Here is a 22,085-nt window from a genome sequence, read left to right on the forward strand (position 1 = left end):
ATCCTGTAAAGGGTAAAACTGGGCAGCTCCTTGGAGGCAAGGATTCTGAGTCTCCGTCTGACATACTTTGGACATATTGTAAGGAGGGACTGGTCCTTGGAGAGGTACATCATGCTTGGTATGGTGGAGGGATAGTGCAGGAGGGAAAGGCCTTCTATGAGGTGTATTGATTCATTGACTTGGGTAATTGGGATGGGTATATCAGAGATGGTGCGATTGGCACAGGACAGAAGAGAGTTTAGGGCTGTTGTACATAGGGTCTCTACAAGTCGCAAGCGACTCAACATATAACAACAACAACAACACCCAGAGAAAGTATTCAAATCAAAAGGAATTTACTGACCTCTTTAGAAAACTAATTTTAACAAACAAGGAATGCTGGTGAGGTTGTGGAGAAACTGGAACGCTTATTCACTGTTAGTGGCAGTGTAAAATGCAAAAGGCAGTATGGCATTTTCTCAAAAAGTTACAAATAGAAATATAATTTGACCCAGCAATTCCACTACTAGGAATATATACCCTAAAGAAACCATAACCACCACCCAAGTATATATGCACACCACACCCATGTTTATCATGGCTCTGTTTACAATAGAAAAGAGTTGGAAACAACCTAAGTGCCAATCACAAACACACACAAATTACAAACATACACAATATCACAAATGGATTGAGAAGCTTTGGTATATTCACACATTGAATAAGACACTGCTTTGAAAACAAAGAACTCACAAAATATACACAGAATGGGTGGCCCTGGAGGACATTATGCTGGGTGAAAGATCTCAGTCATAAAAGGACAAATACTGCATAGTGCCACTGTCGTAAAGCGGGACTGACATTGGGGTTGAGGGGAGACTGTTGTTGTTGTTGTTGTTGTTAGGTGCCGTCGAGTCGCTTGCGACTCATAGTGACCCTATGTAAAACGGGATAAATTATGTATACTGCATTGAAACAGATGAGGGAGAGAACTATTTAAAAGGAATATATGATTATATTATTGTCATGACAGGAGTCCAGAATGAAGGCTGCATAGTGGAGTGGACTTGGAAGGGTGGATTTTATAATAATGAAAGAATTTTTCTTCTACTTTTCAAAGTAAAAGAGGACATGGACAGGCATAAAAGTGCAACAAGGAATGAATGGAAACCCAAAGTCTCCATAAACTTTCATTGAAATTAATAATAATGATAATAAAGAAAAATTAGAATATATTTAAAAATGAAAACAAGTTTTAAGAGATAAACAGGAAAAGGAAGATTTCAACTTACTATGTATAGTAAGCCTTGTACCCCAGATACCAAGCCAAAAGAAAATAAAATAGCCACAGGAAACTGTGGGTGACAGACAAGATCTGAAAATTTTTCATTGAGTTTGGCAAGTCTTCTTAGGAGAGCGCAATGTGAAGTAGAAAGAGTGAATTCCAATTGAGAAAATTATGAAGCAAGTAAGATTTAGGAACAGAGAGGAAAGAATTACCTTTTAAGAAAATCTGTTAAAAAAAAAAAAGAAAGAAAATCTGTGTAGAAAAAGAAAATAGAAATAAAACAGTATAGTTACACAGTTAAGAAATAGTTTAGCTATTATTTATTTACTGTCCATGTTTAACCTTGATTGTGTGTTAGGATATAGAAGGTATCGTGGATGTGGGGTGTTCTGAATACAACTCATAGGGACCCTATGAACAACAGACCTGTTCCCTGTCCTTTCCTGTGCCAAAATCATCATTTCTTACATACTCAAGCCCAACTCAGCAATCACTGGGTCAATCCATCTGCTTTAGGGTCTTCCTCACTTTTGTCAACCCTGCACCATTCCAAGCATGATGTCCCTCTCCAGCAAATAGCCTTCCCTGACAACATAGCCAAGATATGTGAGATGAAACTTTATCATCTTTGCCTCCAAGGAGCACTCTAGCTACACTTTGTTCAATACATATTTGTTCTTTTGAGAGTTCATGAAATAGTCAGTGGTCTTCTCCAAGAACACAATTCTAAGGCATCAATTCTTCTTCTGTCATCCTTATTTATTGTCCAGCTCTCATCTGCATACCAAGTGATTGAAAAATGCCTGAATCACTCATACTTTAGTCTTCAAAATGACATTGTTGCTCCTCAGTAATTTGGAGAGGTCCTTGACTGCAGACTTCCCTAGTGCAGTAAGTATCCTGATCTCTTGAGTGCTAGTAACAAGTGAATTGACAATGTATCAAAGTAAGATTAATTGGTTGACAATTTCTAATTATCTCCACCTATCATGATGTTGTCTACTGATCCATTGGTGAGAATTATTGCTTTCTTGATGTTAAAATGTAATCTATATTGAAGACTGTAATCTTTAACCTTCTCCAACAAGTGCTTCACATTTTCCTCACTTTCAGCAAGCAAGGTTGTGTCTTCTGCATAACAAAGGTGGTTGATGAGTCTTCCTCCAATTCTGATGCCACATTCTTCTACGTAGAGTACAACTTCTTGAATGATTTGCTAAGGATAGAGGTTGAATAGGTATAGTGAGAGAATACAATCCTGGCACATACATTTCCCGATTTTAAACCTTTGCTCTGTTTGAACTACAGCCTCTTGACTTAGGTATAGGTTTCCAACATAATGTGGAAATTATAAAACAATATCATTGATACTGCATGCAAATAAAATGTTGCTGAAGATCATCCAAAAATGGCTATCACAGTACATTGACAGAAAATTGTCAAAACTTTAGGCTAGATTGAAACAAGATTGTAGCACCAGGGGTATCATTGCTTATGTCAGATGGATCCTGGCTTAAAACAGAATACCAGAAGAATGTCTATTTATGCTTTGTTGACTATGCAAAGACATTTCACTGTGTAGATCACAACAAATTATGTTTAACATTGAGAAGAATTGAAATCCCTAAACTCTTTTGTGTTCATGGTAAACCTATGCCTAGATCTAGATGCTATTGTCTGAACAAATAAAAGAAAGATCATTACAAAGGCTAAAGAAGAAGAAAAGACCAAGATGGACGTCAGATGAGATTCTGAGTATTGCATTAGAGTGCCGAAAAGCCAAAGCTAAAGGAAGAAATCAAAGAGCTGAATAGAAAATTTCAAAAGGCAGCTCAGGACGACAAAACAAGATACATAATGAAATGTGCAGAGAGCTGGAGTCAGGAAATCAAAAGGGCCAACTCGCTCAGCGTTTCTTAAGCTGAAGGAGTTGAAAAACAAATTCAAGCCACGGGTGGCAACACTTAAAGATAGTTTTGGTAGAATGTTGAATGATCCAGGAAGTATAAAAAGAAGATGGGAGGAGTACACAGAGTCACTGTATCAGAAGGAATTGGCTGACACAGAAGAATTTCATGAAATAACATATGTGCAAGAGCCTACAGTGATGGAGAAGGAAGTTAAAGTTGCTCTGAAGGAATTGGCAAAAAACAAGGCTCCAGCAGTTGACAGCATACCAATTGTTTTATCTCAACAAACAGACACTGCCCTGGATGTGCTCACTAAGTTGTGCCAGGAAATCTGGAGGACAGCCAGCTGGCCAACTGAGTGGAAGAGATCGATATTTGTTCCCATTCCAAAGAAAGGTGACCCAACAGAGTGTGGAAATTATCGAACAATATCATTGATATATCATGCAAGTAAGATTCTGCTGAAAATTATCCAAAAACATTTGGAACAATATGTCAACAGAGAACTGACAAATGTGCAGGCTGAATTTAGAAGAGGTTGTGGTATTAGGGCTATTATAGCTAATGGTAGATGGATCTAGGCAGAAAACAGAGAATACCAGAAGAATGTCTATCTGTGATTCATTGACTATGCAAAGGCTTTTGACTGTGTGGATCACAACAAGCTATGGCTGACTCTGAGAAGAATGGGAAACCCAGAATATTTGATTGTGCTAATGTGAAACCTATACTTGGACCAAGAGTCAGTCATCAGAACAGAGCAGGGAGACATTGGATGGTTCAAAATCAAGAAAGGGGGTCCATCAGGGATGTATTTTGTCTCCATACCTCTTCAATCTGTATGCAGAACAGATCATCTGAGACGCTAGGCTGTAAGAGGAGGAATGTGGCATCAGGATTGGTGGAAGAATCTTCAACAACCTGTGTTATGCAGATGACACAATCCTGCTCACTGAAACTGAGGAGGACCTGAAGCACTTGCTGCAGAAGGTCAAGAACTGCAGTCTTCACTATGGATTGAAGCTCAATATCAAGAAAACAAAGATTCTTACCACTGGGCCAATTGGCAGTATCAGTATAAATGGTGAAGAGATTGAGATAGTTAACAGTTTTAGTTTACTCGGCTCCACAGTCAGCACTCTTTTTAATAGCAGCCAGGAAATCAGGAGACAAATTGCATTGGGAAAGTCAGCTCTGAGGGAGCTCTCAAGAATATTGAAGAGCAGCAACGTCAGGCTGGACACTAAGGTGTGCCTGATCCAGGCTATAGTGTTTGCAATTACATGCTATGCATCAGAGAGTTGAACAGTGAATAGGGATGATAGAAAGAAAATGCCTTTGAGTTGTGGTGCGGGAGAAGCATGTTGAATATACCATCGACTGCTAGGAAAACAAACAGGTTTGGCCTGGAGCGGGTGAAGCCAGAATGTTCCCTGGAGTCAAGGATTCTGAAGCTTCATCTGACATAATTTGGGCATGTTGCAAGGAGCGACTGGTCCTTAGAGAGGGACATCATGTTTGGGAGAGTGGAGGGATGGCGCAGGAGAGGAAGACCCGCAATGAGGTGGATCGATTCTGTGAGTGGAATGGTGGGAATGAATGTGTTTGAGACGGCAAGGTTGGCACAGCATAGAATGGCGTTTAGGGCTCTTGAACATAGGGTCACTATGAGTCGCAAACTACTCGGTGGCACATAACAACAACAGCAACAACATGTTTTTTTAAAAAATGTATTAGTAAAGAGAAATTTAAGATAAATAAAAAAGGCAGTACGGGTTCTAAAAGATAGTGAGAAGATTGGAAATAAATACACAGAGAGAGGAATTGTTTTCATAGAAGAAATTATATTTACTCCATACAAAATGGAGAGAAGGAAGTTAATTGAGGATATGTGTAGCAGATCTAGCTTTGATGTAGGAAGTGAGGGATCTTTCTCTCTAATGACATAAATTTTCTCAATGCGAGAAGTAGGACATAATGTCAATATTAAGGAACAGATTTGCCTATTCAACTATTCCCTTCAGCACCTAATCATAGAGATGCTTGGATTAGAAATACAAATAAAGAATTTTAAATTATGAAAGCAAAAATAATTACTGTTTGCCATTCTATCATGTGCTAGACCATAGGAAGAATAAAGTATTGTTTTTGTGTTGTTGTTGTTGTTGTTATGTGCTGTTGAATTACCTGCAACTCATAACAACCCTACATACAACAGCTCTGAAGCCTGTCCTGTCTGGAGCCAGTCTCACTGACTCTAATACACCTACCAATACTGCCCTAGTTACTGTATCAATCCATCTCATTTAGGTCTCCCTCTCCTGTCCCGTCTCTTGTTTCTCCACCCTTTCAAGCATGATGTCCTTCTCCAGTGATCAATCCCTCCTGACCACATGCCCAAAGTATGTGAGATGGAGTTCAAGATCCTAACCTAAAAGGAGACACCTGGTTTACCTGGTTTCACCCTCTCCAAGACAGACCTATTTGCTTTCTTCGCAGTCCAGGGTATGTTCACAACTGTTCTCCAAAACACAATCTCAAGGCAACAATTCTTCTTCTGTTAGCCTTAGTCATTGTCCAGTTCTCAGATGCATAATAAGTAGTTGTGAAGACAATGGCCTGGATCAGGCACACCTTAGTCTCTAAACCAGTATCTTTCCTTCTCAGTACTCTGGAAAGGTCCCTGACAGCAGATTTACCTAATCCAATACGTCTTTTGATTTCCTGATGACGGTGCCAATGATTGTGGAGCTGAGCAAGCTGAAACTATTTGCAACCTCAATCTCTTCTCCATCCATCATGGTGCTACCAGTTGACCCAGTGTTTTATGGACCAAATTTTATATAACATTTTATTACAATGTATTAACAGTATTGATTGTACCTACAGTGACTTTCTAAACTGTCCAAGTTATCACTTTCCAAGATGTTTACATTAGTAACAAACATAGTGAAATATTAATCTTTAATTGTATCTGCATTTAAGTAAATGAGTCAAACAATCCATTATTTTAAAAATATACTTACTGAAGTCTTATTCATAATCAACTTAATGGGAGTGGTTTGGGTTTGGTGGATTTAAGTCTTATTTTAACATTTGCATAGCAAATAACTAATCAAAGTAACCATAAATTTTTCATTTTTTTTTCTCAGAAGAATTAGTTATTTTACTTAAATTGAAATATTTATTACAGTTAAAATTTGTCAGTTAGGGATCAAAATCCAAGTCATTTAGGTACTGTAATATCCAAAATATTTTTAGATGACTGAAAGAAATCTTAAAACTATTGTTGTTATGTATCACTGTGAACAATAAATCAGATATTTTATAACTAAATTTCAATTCAGAAGCATTCTGGTATTGTGGTTAAAAGTACATACAGATCTAGAGTCAAGCAATCATTCCATCACTTGCAGTGTATGACTTTTGTTTTCTCCTATTCACAATGGAGTTTATAGGAGTGCCTATTAACCTCAGTGTTGGTGACAGTGAAACTTTTCATGTAAAATATTGAGGATAGTAGATTATATGAAATATGAATTTAAAAATAAGCATAATTTACTAAGTGTAATAATAAAAATAATATAGACATCCCTTTTTAGAAGAAAGTATGTGGGAAGGTGGATCTTTCAACATATGCATGTTTCATTTTCAAGAATAAAGGCATTGTAAGACCTCATACAATAGAGGACAATGTTGTTGTTGTTGTTGTTGTTGTTGTTATTATGTGCTGTCGAGTCGTTTGCAACTCATAGCGACCCTATGTACAACAGCCCTAAACCCTGCTCTATCCTGTGCCAGTCGCATTGCCTCTGACACACCCATCCCGATTACCCCAGTCACTGAATCAATCTACCTCTTAGAGGGTCTTCCCCTCCTGCGCTGTCCCTCTATCCTACCAAGCATGATGTCCTTCTCCAAGGACCTGTCTCTCCTTACAACATGGCCAAAGTATGTCAGATGGAGCCCCAGGACAATAGAGGAGATAAAAGTACTTTTTATCCCATCTGATCCTGGGATTTTAAGATGTATATTCAGCGTTGCATCTTGACTGCTTTCAGTTGGTGCTGAGACAATATTACAAGCTAAAGCTCTGGCCAGCAGTCATTCTTACTACCATTACTGAGACACCTGTCATTGAGGAAAGTGTATCTTTGAAATATGACATTTTCACGATGACTCTTTAACCTCAGAAATGTTATTTTGAACAAATGATTTATAAATGTGGTACAAATTAGTTTTAGTGAAACATTGTTGCCTAAAATGGAGGTCTGCTCAAAGGTGGGGCTTTAAAATCCCTCTGGGGTATGGGATGATTCTGCAGGCTGGGACCTGGAGCCTCCACTCTGGGAGTTTGGCTGCTAGCTAACATCTTGATGGCAGTCCTGTTGGTCACGTAAGTGAAGTTTTTGGGTCTTGTTTGATGTGTATTACTGCTCTTTTCCCCCCAAAGGTAGGTGTCCTTGAGCCTTTGCCTAGTATAGAGATCTGCTCAAAGGTGTGGCTTTAAAATCCCACAGGATTTTCTATTTTATTAATAAAGTTATTAATTGATATATTTTAGTATAAATTTTATAATAAATTTATTCATTTTCCAATTAATGTTCCTTAAATAATACAGCAATCTTTTTTCTGTTTGCTGAACTGAAACACTTGGTGTTGCTGTGATGCTGCACACTGTTCCATAGTCTTGTCAAATATCATAATGGTCACCCATTATTTACAGTGTTTGGATGTCTCCTGATTTATTTCAGCTGGGAAGCAGGAGCAGCATCCACTTTCTAAACTAGATGCCTCTGGAAACTCTACAAATTCTCAAAACTCTACAAACGCTCTAAACTATAAATGTACAGAAATCAAATGATGTTAGTTATAGAACAGAGTTCTGAAAGAAATTATGTTAGTTATAGAACAGAGTACAGGGCTTTTATGCAAAGCTTACTCTCAGTCATATTCGACATGACAACACTTAACCACTGCTAAATGAAACTAGTGCTGTTATATCTGGAGGAACACTCTTTCACTTTGTTCATCACTCTTTGTCAATGTGCTTGCTGTGTGAACTAACCTGGGTTTGCTGTGATGCTGAACCTTGTACCATTGGGATAGCAAATGCCAGAATGGTTTCTCAATGTGGATAGTGTTTGGTGGAGCTCCCAGTTGTAAAACAGGTTTGGAAGCAGGATGACATCCACTTTAAACCACATGCCTCTGGAAACTCTATGAACTTGGAGAAATGATGATAGTTATGGAAAGGCATTAAGTCTTTGGCTCATAGAGTTGCTATAAGTCACACTCAATTTGATGGCAATCAGCAACAACAACAACTGCTATCTCAATGAAGAGATATGAGTTTTAGAGGGTTACTTTGAATCAAAATCTATTCCCAGTGGATGGATGGATCTAGTTACTCATTTGCAAACCAAAAGAACAAAAACTGCAATTCTTCAGAATTCAGGATGGGCTCTACTAGTCTTTTGATGTTGATCTAGAGATAAGCCCTTTTAAAAATGGCCGGGAATAGGGACAATTGAAGAGATTAGACTATTCTGAAAAGAACTGGATGTGTGCCTGACAGGGGCAAGAGTGGGAGAAGAGGAGGAAGAATTCAGAATTTACAAGACATTGCAATAAGTAGATTTTATCAACAAAAAATGCACAATGGTGTTTATGAGCTAAAAGCAACGTTCAATTAATGTGATCCTGTTATTACATGTAATTTTCAGTATAGAGACAGTATAGATACTACTGATTATACTTAATACAGCCATGAAAATAAATGTATATGTATTATTTCAATATCATGCCCATGACCAGAATATACCCTAGTATTTTCAAGTAGAAATTATAGTAAGCAGAAGATATTTCATTTCACCCAGGTGTTCAAAATGACTGGTGTAGAAAATTTAGAAATAGTTACAGCTTTTTAAAGTACTTCCCCCTAAAAATTATATCATTTTCTGGATCAAAAACTCAAGGCAAAATAAATTTTGTCCATATTGTTCAATACAAAATAATTTTATTGCACATTGGTTTTTTTATTGTATACTAACAGATTCATCCTGGAGATGGTTAAACCAGGTGACTCCCTGAAGGTAAGGATTCTGAGGCTTCGTCTAACATACTTTGGACATGTTGTAAGGAGGGACTGCTCCTTGGAGAGGGACATCATGCTTGGGAGGATGGAGGAACAACGCAGGAGGGGAAGGCCCTCTATGAGGTGAATTGAGTCAGTGATTGGGGTAATTGGGATGGATGTAGCAGAGACAGTGCAATTAGCACAGGACAGTACAGAGTTTAGGGCTGTTGTACATAAGGTTGCGATGAGTTGAAAGTGACTCTATGGTGCATAACAGAAACCACATCACATTTGAACAAATCCATAGCTGACCCTCCAGCAGGTTTTCAGAGGCAGTTACACACAGGAGGAGATTGTCCATTTTTCCCCTGAGGAGCAGCTGCTGGTGAACCACACACCTTCAGGCTTACAGCACTGTTTCTAACCATAGGGCTGATTAAATAAGTTTTTTTAATATATGAATGGTTTTGTACATTCCCAGCAGTCTCAGAAGAGTGTAGCTAGTGGAAAGTGAGAAGACACAATGAAAGAGCTGAAGATGCTATAAAGTGTCAGTAGGAAAAGAGAAATATTAACTAAGTCTTTACAAGGGCTAGAGAAACAGTTAAGGGGAAATATTGAATATTAGTCTTAGAAAGTTAGTCTTGGTGTGAACATTAATATAGCTCCACAAAAACATTAAGCATTAAAATCAACCTGTATAGAAAATTAAGACAAGAAAAAAAAAATTAAAGAGGTAATAGAGATAAATAGCATTTTTAAAAAATATTCCACTTCTATACCAAGTGCTGGTTTGAAGCCATTGCCAATAATTTAGTGCCTACAATCCATCCCAAAGAAGGGCGACCCAACTGAGTGTGGAAACTACAGAACAATATCATTGATTTCACATGCAAGTAAGATTCTACTGAAGATTATCCAAAAATGACTGGAACAGTACATCAGCAGAGAACTGCCGGAAGTCCAGGCTGGGTTTAGAAGGGGTCGTGGTACTAGGGATATTGTAGCTGATGTCAGATGGATCTTACCTGAAAGCAGAGAATACCAGAAGAATGTACATCTGTGTTTCATTGATTATGCAAAGGCATTTGACTGCATGGATCATAACAAACTGTGGCTGACTCTGAGAAGAATGGGAATTCCAGAACATTTAATCGTGCTAATGCGAAACCTATACGTGGACCAAGAGTCAGTCGTCAGAACAGAGCAGGTAACACTGCATGGTTCAAAAATTGGGAAGAGTGTACGCCAAGGATGTGTCCTGTCTCCATACCTTTTCAACCTGTATGCAGAGCAGATTATCTGGGAGGCTGGGCTCTATGAGGAGAATTGTGGCATCAGGATTGGTGGAAGATCTATCAACAATCTGCCTTATGCAGATGACACAACCCTGCTTGCTGAAACTGAGGAAGGCCTCATGCACTTGCTGCAGAGGGTCAAGGACTGCCGCCTTCAGTATGGACTGAGACTCAATGTCAAGAAGACAAAGATTCTCACCACTGGACCAATCGGTAGCATCAGGATGGATGGTGAAGAGATTGAGATTGTTCACAGCTTCAGTTTGTTCAGCTACATGGTCAACACTCTTGGCACAAGTAGCCAGGAAATAAAAAAACGTATTGTGATGGGAAAGTCTGCTGTGAGGGATCTCTCTAAAGTACTCAAGAGCAACGGTGTCTCTCTAGAGATTAAGGTCCTCCTGATACAGGCCATGGTTTTTGCATTCACTTGTTATGCATCAGAGAGCTGGACAATGACTAGGGAGGATAGAAGGAGAAATGATGCCTTTGAGCTGTGGTGTTGGAGAAGAGTATTGAATGTACCATGGACTGCCAAGAAAACAAACAGATTCATCCTAGAGAGGGTTAAACCAGGCTGCTCCTTGGAGGCAAGGATTCTGGGGCTTCGTCTGACATACTTGGACATGTTACAAGGAGAGACATATCTCTAGAGAGGGACATCATGCTGGATAGAGTGGAGGGACAGCGCAGGAGGGGAAGACCCTCTATGAGGTGGATTGATTCAGTGACTGGGGTAATCGGGATGGGTGTGTCAGAGGCAATGAGATTGGCACAGGATAGAGCACAGTTTAGGGCTGTTGTACATAGGGTCGCTATGAGTCGCAAATGACTCGATGGCACATAACAACAATTATTATATGAAGTTGATATAAATTGCTATTCAACTGACTCCAACTCATGATGACTTCATATATAATGACATGATAAACCGTTACCAACAGGATAAACCTAGTCTTATGCCACCTTCATGATCATTGGTTCAGCCTTTGGTTCATTTTATTTTTAATGGCTTCCAATGTAGAAGTAACTCTTTTGGTGCAGTAGCTAATTCCCTGGTGACAAAGACAAAAATAATGGGTCAAATTCACCAGTCAGTCTGTTGGAAAAAGATGTAAGAGTTATAGGTCAAGTTTACAGCCCTTAGAAACCTTGATGGCAAGGATTATTTTAAATTTTTTAAAAAATTTATATTGATTTGCTCACAAAGTCCATATTCATTGTGTTTCACACCATTTTTCATTCATATTAAGTTCCATACAATCTTTCCCATGCATTGTTGTTGTTATGTTCCGTCAAGTCGCCTGCGACTCATAGTGACCCTATATACAACAGCCCTAAACTCTGCCCTATCCTGTGCCAAGCTCATCTTCTCCGACACACCTGCCCCCTTTATTACTTCAGTCACTGAATCAATTCATCTCATCTTCATCGAAGATCTTCCTCTCCTGTGCTGTCCCTCCATCCTCCCAAGCAAGACATCCCTCTCCAAAGACTGGTCCCTCCTTGCAACATGCCCAAATTATGTCAGACGAAGCTTCAGAATCCTTGCCTCCAGGGAGCAGCCCAGCTTCATCCTCTCCAGGACAAACCTGTTCATTTTCCTAGCAGTCCATGATATGTATATTCAATACTCTTCTCCAACACCACAGCTCAAAGGCATCAATTCTCCTTCTATCATCCCTAGTCATCGTCCAGCTCTCTGATGCATAGCAAGTGATTGCAAAGACCATGGCAAGTATCAGGCGCACCTTAGTCTCCAGACTACATTTTATAAAACCAATCGCCATTGGTTCTTGCCCATTGTTACTTAATCTTTTCAGGTTCCTGCTGGATCCTTCCCATTTCATTCACATCCTCCTTCCTCCTGCCAAACTGTGCTACCCTGTGGAGTTTTGTTTGTTTGTTTTTTAATTTTATTTTATTATTTTTTGTGTGTACCGTCAAATTGGATCTGACTGTACAGGAGGAGATTGACCTTCCTTCTCCAGCAAAGAACCCTGTGGTTTTTGCCTCTATCCATCCTCACCCCTCTGCTTCTATCCCTTACCCCTTTGGATCTTAATATATATTTTACTAGTCATCCTTCTATTTTTACAATAATGGTCTTATGCAATATTTGTCCTTATGAAACTGAGTTAGTTCACTCAGCAGAAGGCTGTCCAGCCCCTACTAAGGTGAGTAGTATTTTCAAAACCATTGCTGATTAATACACATTGTGAATGTGTCATAATTTCTCAATCCATTCAATGGTAATTGGTCATTTGTGCTGTTTCCATGATCTTATGATGGTGAATAATTCTGCTATGATCTTGGTGTACAGATCTCCATTTGTGTCTCAGTTCTAATTTCCTTGGAGTATATTCCTAGTATTGCACTAGCTGGATCATACAGAGTTTCTGTGTTCAACTTTTTGAGGAAACATTGAACTCATTGAACTGTCTTCCAGAGTTGTACCATTTTACAATTCTACCAAAAATGTATGAAAGTTCCCACCTCTTTACATCCTTGCCAACATTTATTGCCTATTGCCCTGCTAAACTTTGCCACTGCTACTGGAGTAAGAGGGTATCTCATTGTGGTTTTGATTTGCATCTCTATATTGACAGTGATTTTGAGCATTTCTTTTTTCATTATGATTTTAGTGAAAGTTTACTGAAAAGTTCTATTTTTTCATTCATTCATATTCATTGCTACACATTTTCCTCCATACCCTCCCTAGATCACTTTTAAAAAATTAATATTCATTGCTGAATAATTTCCTTGTTCCCATAATTCACTTTGTTATGAACCTCTGTTCTAGACTGTGGTCATATAAATAATGTGTAATCATATATTCCTTTTAAACATTTATTTTCTTCTTCTGTTCCAATGCATTGTTCATTATTTTTCTCCCCTTTTTATAGTTTCTACCCAAGTCTATGTCAGTCCTGTTTTGTAGCAGTGGTGTTAAGCAGTATTTGTCCTACTGTGACTGAGAAATGTCACTCAGCATAATGTCTTCCAGGGTCACACATTTGGGTAATATTTTATGAGTTCCTTGTTTTTCAATGTTGCATAGTATTCCATTGTTTGATTATATCATAGCTTTTCTATCCATTCATTTGTAAACATGGGTGTGTATATGTTTTTTCTCATAAGTCTGTTGTCCATTGATTGTCTTCATCTATGAAAAGTCTTTTGATGTTTTTTGCCCATTTTGTAATTGGGTTATCAGTCTTTTTCTTCTTGAGGCCCAGGAGTACTTAATTTCTCTTGGTAGGTTCAATATGATTTAATTAGGAAAAGTGGAAAAATTAAACCCACCAGCTGCTCCATAGGAGAAAGATAAGCAATCTCCTCCCTTGCTATTTTCTGACTCTGAAAAACACTGGACAGTCAGCTATGGTTAGGTTCAGACTTCATAGCACAGAACAACACAGCACATAGGGTGTCCGGGAAGCTTTTGTGTAGTAGTCCATACTGAGTTGTGTCCGGTAATTCAAGCCACTAGTGACTCTGAGAAGAAAAATTGGCAAGCCTCTCTACCACTTTTAGCCTTAGAAATTCACTAATTTAGGGTCACTAAATTTGGCCTGGTTTTGAACACTCAATATAAGGATTTAGCTTTTAGAACTCATGTAAAATATTCTGTTTGTAATTTCTAAAACTAATCTATTAGTTAATTTTCAGAAGTACACCAGTAGACCTTTATTTCTAGTTGGTCTAGTTTAGAGGACTCATTTGAAACCTGTCTATCATGAATGCCCCTGATGTTATTTGATATATAAATACCAAATTTTCTAGTATTATAGCACTTTGCAAGATATGACAATAGAAAAAGCTAGCAGATGGATATTGGATAGTGTGAGGTACCTGTCACTACTGAGCATCAATTCTGACTCATAATAACCCTCTAGGCTACACTAAGCAAGAACTGTTCTGTGGGGTTTTCAAAGCTATGAATCTTTACGGAAGCAGACTACTACATCTTTCTCCCACGAAACAGCTAGTGTATTTTAACCATTGACAGTCTAGTTAGTACTCAAGCTCTTAACAACTGCAAGTCCAGGGCTCTTTCAGCATAAGGTAATTTTTTTTTTAAATGGATTAACAAACTGACACACAAAAAGCTTAAGTGACTTACCCATGGTGACTTTATTGATAAATAATGAAGCCAGAGTTTGAACCTTTATGATCTGACCCTATGATGCACATTTATCCATTAAGCTGGCATGTTAAAGGTCTGTGTAGTCACTGAAAATACATTTACCTCCTAAACAGCTCAGCCAGTGAATTGCAGCACCACATGGCTCATGTCACTATGGCTTCTATCACTGAGTTACTGATGACTGGACAAAGTGACAGTATCTCTGTCAGATTCTTTTTCAATAAAATTAGTGTTGCCAGACCCATCCAGACAGTTTTGCTTTGGTATTGTGTGAAATAGCTAATCAATAATCATAAAATGCTTTGAAAACATGGAGTGCTAGATACAAGTTCAATACTATCATATAAGTTTACAGTGTGCCAGCACAGATATAAAGGTCAAAGCTATTATGAACTACATCCAGAAAGGTCTACTAATAGAGAGTAGGAAAGAAACTGGATTGGATTTTTTTGTTTATTTGGTTTGGGGAGGATTTTTAAATTCTGTTTAATATGAAAGGATCTTATAATTATTTTAATGGAAATATTTCTCTTATTTGTGAGTACTTATGTACCCACAAATGTCTGCAAAAGAGAGCAAACCTTCAACAGACAAACTGACATAATGACTGCTGTGATGGGCGTGTCAGGAAGTGTGATGATGACATAAGATAGGACAGAGTTCAGATCTGTTGCTCCTAAGATTGCTATGGGTCATACTCGACTCAACTGCACCTAATAACAACAATAACATGTACCTCATGCAAGAAAATGGATTTGGAGATGAAATAAATATAAATGCTTATTCTCAGTATAAAGTGAAAGAGTGATTATGATTGGATTAGGGTGAGGAATTTAAGATATGAAAACCCAAATTAAACAGACTGTAAACACAGATAGTAGTCAACTTTTTCTGATACACCATTGTAAATGGTTCTGATGTAACTCATCATTTTTAAAGTTGTGGATTTTTGAAAAATTTTCCACAATTATTATAGGATTTTTAAATCCTATACTTGTTTTAGATGGAGCCTCAGAATCCTTGCCTCCAAGGAGCCACCCGGTATAACCCTCTCCAGGACAAAACTGTTTGTTTTCCTAGCAGTCCATGGTACTCTCAATACTCTTTTCCAGCACCACAGCTCAAAGGCATCAATTTTCCTTCTATCCTCCTTGGTCATTGTCCAACTCTCTGATGCATAACAAGTGATTGCAAAGACCATGGTCTGTATCAGGCAAACCTTAGTCTCCAGAGAGACACCATTGCTCTTCAGTACTTTGGAGAGGTCCCTAACAGTAGACTTTCCCATGGCAATGTGCCTTTTAATTTCCTAGCTACTGGTGCCAAGAGTGTTGACTGTGGAGCCTAGCAAACTAAAGCTGTGTACAATCTCAATCTCTTCACCATCCATCCTGATGCTGCCAATTGGTCCAGTGGTGAGAATCTTTGTCTTCTTGGCATTGAGCCTCAATCCATATTGTAGGCTGCAGACCTTGACCCTCTGCAGCAGGTGCTTCAGGTCTTCTTCAGTTTCAGCAAGCAGGATTGTGTCATCTGCATAATACAGACTGTTGATAAATCGTCCACCGATCTTGACCCCACATTTCTCCTCATAGAGCCCAGCCTCCAGGATAATCTGTTCTGCATATAGTTTGAAAAGGTAGGGAGATAGGATGCATCCATGGCATACACCCTTCCCAATTTTGAACCATGCAGCGTTCCCTTGCTCTGTTCTGATGACTGCCTCCTGGTCCAAGTATAGGTTTCACATTAGCACGATCAACTGTTCTGGGATTCCCATTCTTCTCAGAGTCAGCCACAGTTTGTTATGATCCACACAGTCAAATGCCTTTGCACAGTCACTGAAACACAGACATTCCTCTGATATTCTTTGCTTTCAGCTAAGATCCATCTAACATCATGCCCTTGGAGAAGGACATCATGCTTGGGAGGGTGGAGGGACGGTGCAGGAGGGGAAGGCCCTCTATGAGGTGGATTGATTCAGTGACTGGGATAATCAGAATGGGAGTGTCAGAGACAGTGCGATTGGCACAGGACAGAACAGAGTTTAGGGCTGTTATACTTAGGGCCGCTATGAGTCGCAAGCGACTCGACGGCACATAACAACAACAACAACAACAACATACTTGTTTTGGGGAGTTGGAAACATTACATTTGAAATTATAGATTGTTGTTGTTGTTCAGTGCTGTTGAGTAGAGCACAACTCATAGCAACCCTATGAAAATAACTTCTGAACTCTGTTCTGTCCTGCACCATCCTCACACTTTCTGACATACAGGAGCCCATTGCTGCAGTCATCTTGTCAATCCACCTCATTGAGGGTCTTCCTCTCCTTTGCTGACCCTCCATATATATTAACATTTTATTTAGCACACATTGTTACCATTTGTTGTTAGGTTCTCCACAGCCAACTATGACTCATGAAGATCCAATGAACAACAGACTGACATTTTACTCTATACCTGTAGTCTTCAATATGAATTAAAGCTAAACATAAAGAAGACAAAGAACCTCACCACTGGGCCCAATGACAACATCATGATAGATGCAGAAGAGATTGAAATGTTATCAATTTCAGCTTGCTTGGCTCCACAATCAACACTTTTGGCACCAACAGTCAGGAATCAAGACAAACTGGATTTGGGGGAGTCTGTTGTCAGGGACCTCTCCAGAGTAATGAGGAGCAATGATATCAGTCTAGAGACCAAGGTGCGCCTGATCCAGGCCATGGTCTTTGCAATTACATGCTATGAATTAGAGAGCTGGACCATGACTAGGAATGACAGTAGAAGAATCAGTATCTTTGGGTTGTGGTACTGGAGGAAAGTATTGAACATACCATGGACTACCAGGAGAACATATGAAACAAATTTCTCCTTGGAGGATAGGATTTTGAAGCTCCATCTCACATACACTGGGAACGTGGCCAAGAGAAACCAGTGCTTACAGAAAGACATGATGCTCAGAAGGATGGAGGGACAGTGTAGGAGAGGAAAACTCTGGATGAGATGGATTGGCACAGTAACTGGGGCAATAGGATTAGGGGTGTTGGAGTCAGTGAAACTGGCTCAGGATAGGGCAGGATTCAGAGCTATTGTACATATGGTTGCTATGAGTCACAGGCAACTCAACAGCGCATAAAAAACAATAACATACCACCTTCATGATATCAACTATTCTGTATCTCATTGTTGCTGATCCCTGTGCCAATATATCTTTGAGAATATTCTTTCCTTTCACTGACTTTATACTTTCCCTAGAATGATGTCCTTTTTGAAGGACTGATCTCTCTTGACAATATACCTAAAGTATGTGAAACAAAGTTTCACCACCCATACTTCTAGGAATGCCTGATTTCCCTTCCTTCAAGACAGATGTTTGTTCACATGGCAGTCTATGGAATATTCAATACTCTTTGCCAGTGTCACAATTCAAAAGCATTGATCCATTGGTCTTTTTTATCCATTGTCCAAGTTTCATGTCAATAGAAAGCAGTTAAAATATCTTAGCCTTTCAATTGACATGCCTGTTCTTTAGCACTTTAAAGCACATATTACTAATAATGTTGTTATGTGCTGCTGAATCAGCAGCAACTCATAGTAGCCTTCTGAACAAAAGACCAGAATCTCGCCCTTTCCTGCACTATCCTCCTGGCCTCTATCTTGTTCAAGCCCATTGCTACAGTCATTGTGTCAATTGATCTCATTAGAGATCTTCTCTCTTTTTCTGATCATCTTTCTCAGCATGATATTTTCAAAAGAACTGGCACCTCCTGTGGACATGCTTAAAATAAGGGATATAAAGTTGCACCATCTTTGTTTCAAGAAGCACCCTGGTTGCACTTTCTGGAAGCTAGATTTATTTGGATTTTTTTGGCAGTCCATAGTATATTCAGTACTCTTCCCCAACACGACAATTCATTCAAAGGCATCTATTCTTAGATCGTTCTTATTCATTGTCATAACTTTCAGATGCACAAGAAGTGTAACTTGGATCAGATGCACCTTTATCTTTAAACTGGCATCTTTGTTACTTAAAACTTTGGAGAGATTCTTGACAACATATTATTCTCAGTGCAACAGGTCTTTCTATTTCTTGACTACTATCACCACGGGTATTAATTATTGTTGTTGTGTTTTTAAGTGCCGTCAAGGCGCAGGTGACTCATAGCGACCCTATGAAGGAGAATCCTCAACACTTGTGTGTCTCTCATCCTCTCTCCAGGTTCATAGGGTTTCCAGAGGCAAGCTATTATGGAAGTGGATGCTGCTCCTGCTTCCAAGTATTGCTTAAAGATAGAAGAAGTAAAATGAAATAGTTGACAACTTCAATTTTTTTCTCCTTTGATTAGACTAGCAGATATGGAACCAGAGACTGAGATTTCATTCTTAGAATCACAAAGGAGGAGGAATAATTACAGACAGACACTTGTGACTGGAATATGGAATGTGAGAAGTATGAGTGCAGAAAAATTGGGTTTGTTAAGGAAAAATTTGAACACATAAATATTTACACACTAGGCGATGGCAAAATGAGAAGGGTTGGCATGAGATATATTGAATCAGACAATCACATGACCTACTCTGCTGGAAATGAAAAGGTGAGGAAAAAAAAATGAGGCTGAAAGCATAGCTAAAAAGACCATTTCTAGATACATCTTGAAATGTGATGTTTTGAGCAATAGGATAATATCCAAATACATACAAGGAAGACCTGTTAATACCATTACCATCAAAATATATGCACCAACAACCAGAGACAAAGAAGAGGAAATAGACAATTCCTGTTTGCAGTCTAAAATCGACCAAGCCAAGACACAGTAATAAAAATAGATGACTGGAATGCAAAAGTTGGGAACCAGGAAGAAGGATCAGTAGTTGGAAAACATAGACTTGGTGACAGAAAAGAGGCTGGAGATAGAATAATTAAGTTTATTACAATCAATAATTTATTCATATCAAATACCTTTTATAAGTAACAAATGGCAGCTATATACATCAGGTTGATTTCATCTGTGGAATGAATCATTGCAGAAGTTCAATATCAACTGTGAAAAATATACCAGGTGCCGACTGTAGAAGAGATCATCAACTGCTCATATATAAGTTCAAACTGAAGTGAAAGAAAAGGAAAGGAAACCCACAACATTAGAAATTTGGCCTTGAGCCTCTCCCACTTGAATTTAAAAACCATCTTAGAAACAGGTTTGAGTTCTTGAACACTAGTGAATGAAGACCAAATGAGTTGGGGGAGGATATCAAGAAGATCAAGAATAGCATTTGCATGAAGAATGCAAAAGGTCATTACAAAGACAGAGGAGGAAGAAAAGATTGAGACGGATGTCAGGAGAGATTCTGAATATTGCACCAGAGCACTGAGAAACCAAAGCAGAGGGAAGAAATAAGGAAATTAAGGACTTGAACAGAAGATTTCAAAGGGGAGCTCTGAGAGACAAAGTATTAAAAGAAAATGTGCAAAGAGCAGGAGTCAGAAAATAAAAAGAGATTAACTCACTTGGTATTTCTTAAACTGAAGGAACTGAAGAACAAATTCAAGCCTCAAGTTTCAATGCTTAAGGATGCTATGGATGGAATATTGAATAATCCAAGAAGCATCAAAAGGAAATTAAAGGAGTACATAGAATCATTGTTCTAAAATAATTTGCTGACACAGAAGAACTTTATGGAACAATATGTGGACCAAGAGGCAATGAAGGAGGAAGTTCAGGCTGCTGTGAAGTAATTGATGCTCCAGGAATTGAAACATTTCAATAAATGAATTCAGCCTGGACATGCTCAGCTGGTGTGCCAAGAAATCTGGATGACAACTCTCAAATATCTGTATTTATTCCCATAAAAAATGGTGATATGGAAATTATCAAACCGTATGAGTGGCATTCACTTCTGTAGTTTGCCTCCAGAAACCCTATGAACCTGGAGAAAGGATGTCACACAAGTGTTGAGGACTTTCATTCATAGGGTCACTATGAATCTCCTAAGACTCAACGGCACTTAACAACTTAACAACAACAACCATTAATATTACAAACAAGCAAGATCGTGCTGAAAATTATAAAAAAATAACTGGCTGCCAGAAGAGCAAGTCAGAAGAGCAAGTTGGCTATAGAACTAGGAACATCATAGCCAATGTCAGATGAATCTTGGATGAAACAGAGAATATCGGAGGAATGTCTGTGTTTCATTGTCTATGCAAAGGCATTTGACTGTTTGGAACATAAGAAATTGTGACTGAGAAAAATAGGAATCCCAGAACACTTAACTGTGATCATGTGAAACCTATACTTGGACCAGTAAGCTGTTCTCAGAACAGAGACAGGAAATACTGCATGGTTCAAAATCAGGAAAGAAATGCATCAGGGATGCATCTTATTTTCCTACCTTTTCAATCTATATACATAATAGATCATTCAAGAGGCTAGACTTGATGAGGAAGAGTGTGTATCAGGACTGGAAGAAGACTCATCAATAACAAATTAATGCAGGTGATACAACTTTGCTTCCCGAAACTAAGGAGGTGTTTCCTGCAGAAGGTCAAGGACTGCAGTCTTCAATATGGACTGAAGCTCAACACTGAGAAAATGATTCGTAGCAGCACCGTGACAAAGAAGAGGTGGAGATTATTCACAATTTCAACTTGCTTAGTTCCGTAATCAGCACTCTTGGTACCGGCAGTCAGTGCAACAAAAGATTAATTGCATTAGGAAAATCTATCAGGGACCTCTCCAGAGTGCTGAAGAGCAACAATGTCAGTCTAGAGACTAAGGTGCTCCTGATCCAGGCCACAGTCTTCCTAATTACTTGCTATGCATCAGAGAGCTGGACAATGAATAAGGATGACAGAAAACTCTATGTCAAATAGTATTTTACAAAAATTGCTGCTCCTTGTTGTTGTTACATGCAGTTGAGTCATAGATGACTCATAGCAACCTATGAACAAAAGATCTGAACACTTGTATAACTTTGTTTCTCCACATTCATAGAGTTTCTGGAGGCAAGCTACTTTGGAAGTCACTCCTGCTTTCAAGTTGCCCCTTAGTGCTGTCTCGAGTTCCATTGCAGGAGTGTAGCACAATTTCTCAATCCATTCGTTTGTTGATGGGCATTTGAGTTGTTTCCATTTTCTTGTTATTGTTAATAATATTGCTATGAACATAGAAATACATACCTCTGTTTGTCTCTCAGTCAGTTCTGATTTCCTTGGTGAGTACTACTAGCAGCAGACTATCTGGACCATATAGGATTTTTATGTTCAGCTTTTTGAGGAAATGCCAAACTGCCTTCTAGTATGGTTGTACCATTTTACAATCCTACCAGTAGTGCATGGGAATTCTAATCTGTCCACATCCACTTCAACATTTAT

Source organism: Elephantulus edwardii, unplaced genomic scaffold (assembly GCF_000299155.1).
Source record: "Elephantulus edwardii isolate Elephantulus edwardi_28Jun2011 unplaced genomic scaffold, EleEdw1.0 scaffold00084, whole genome shotgun sequence".
In the NCBI taxonomy this organism is placed as follows: domain Eukaryota; kingdom Metazoa; phylum Chordata; class Mammalia; order Macroscelidea; family Macroscelididae; genus Elephantulus; species Elephantulus edwardii.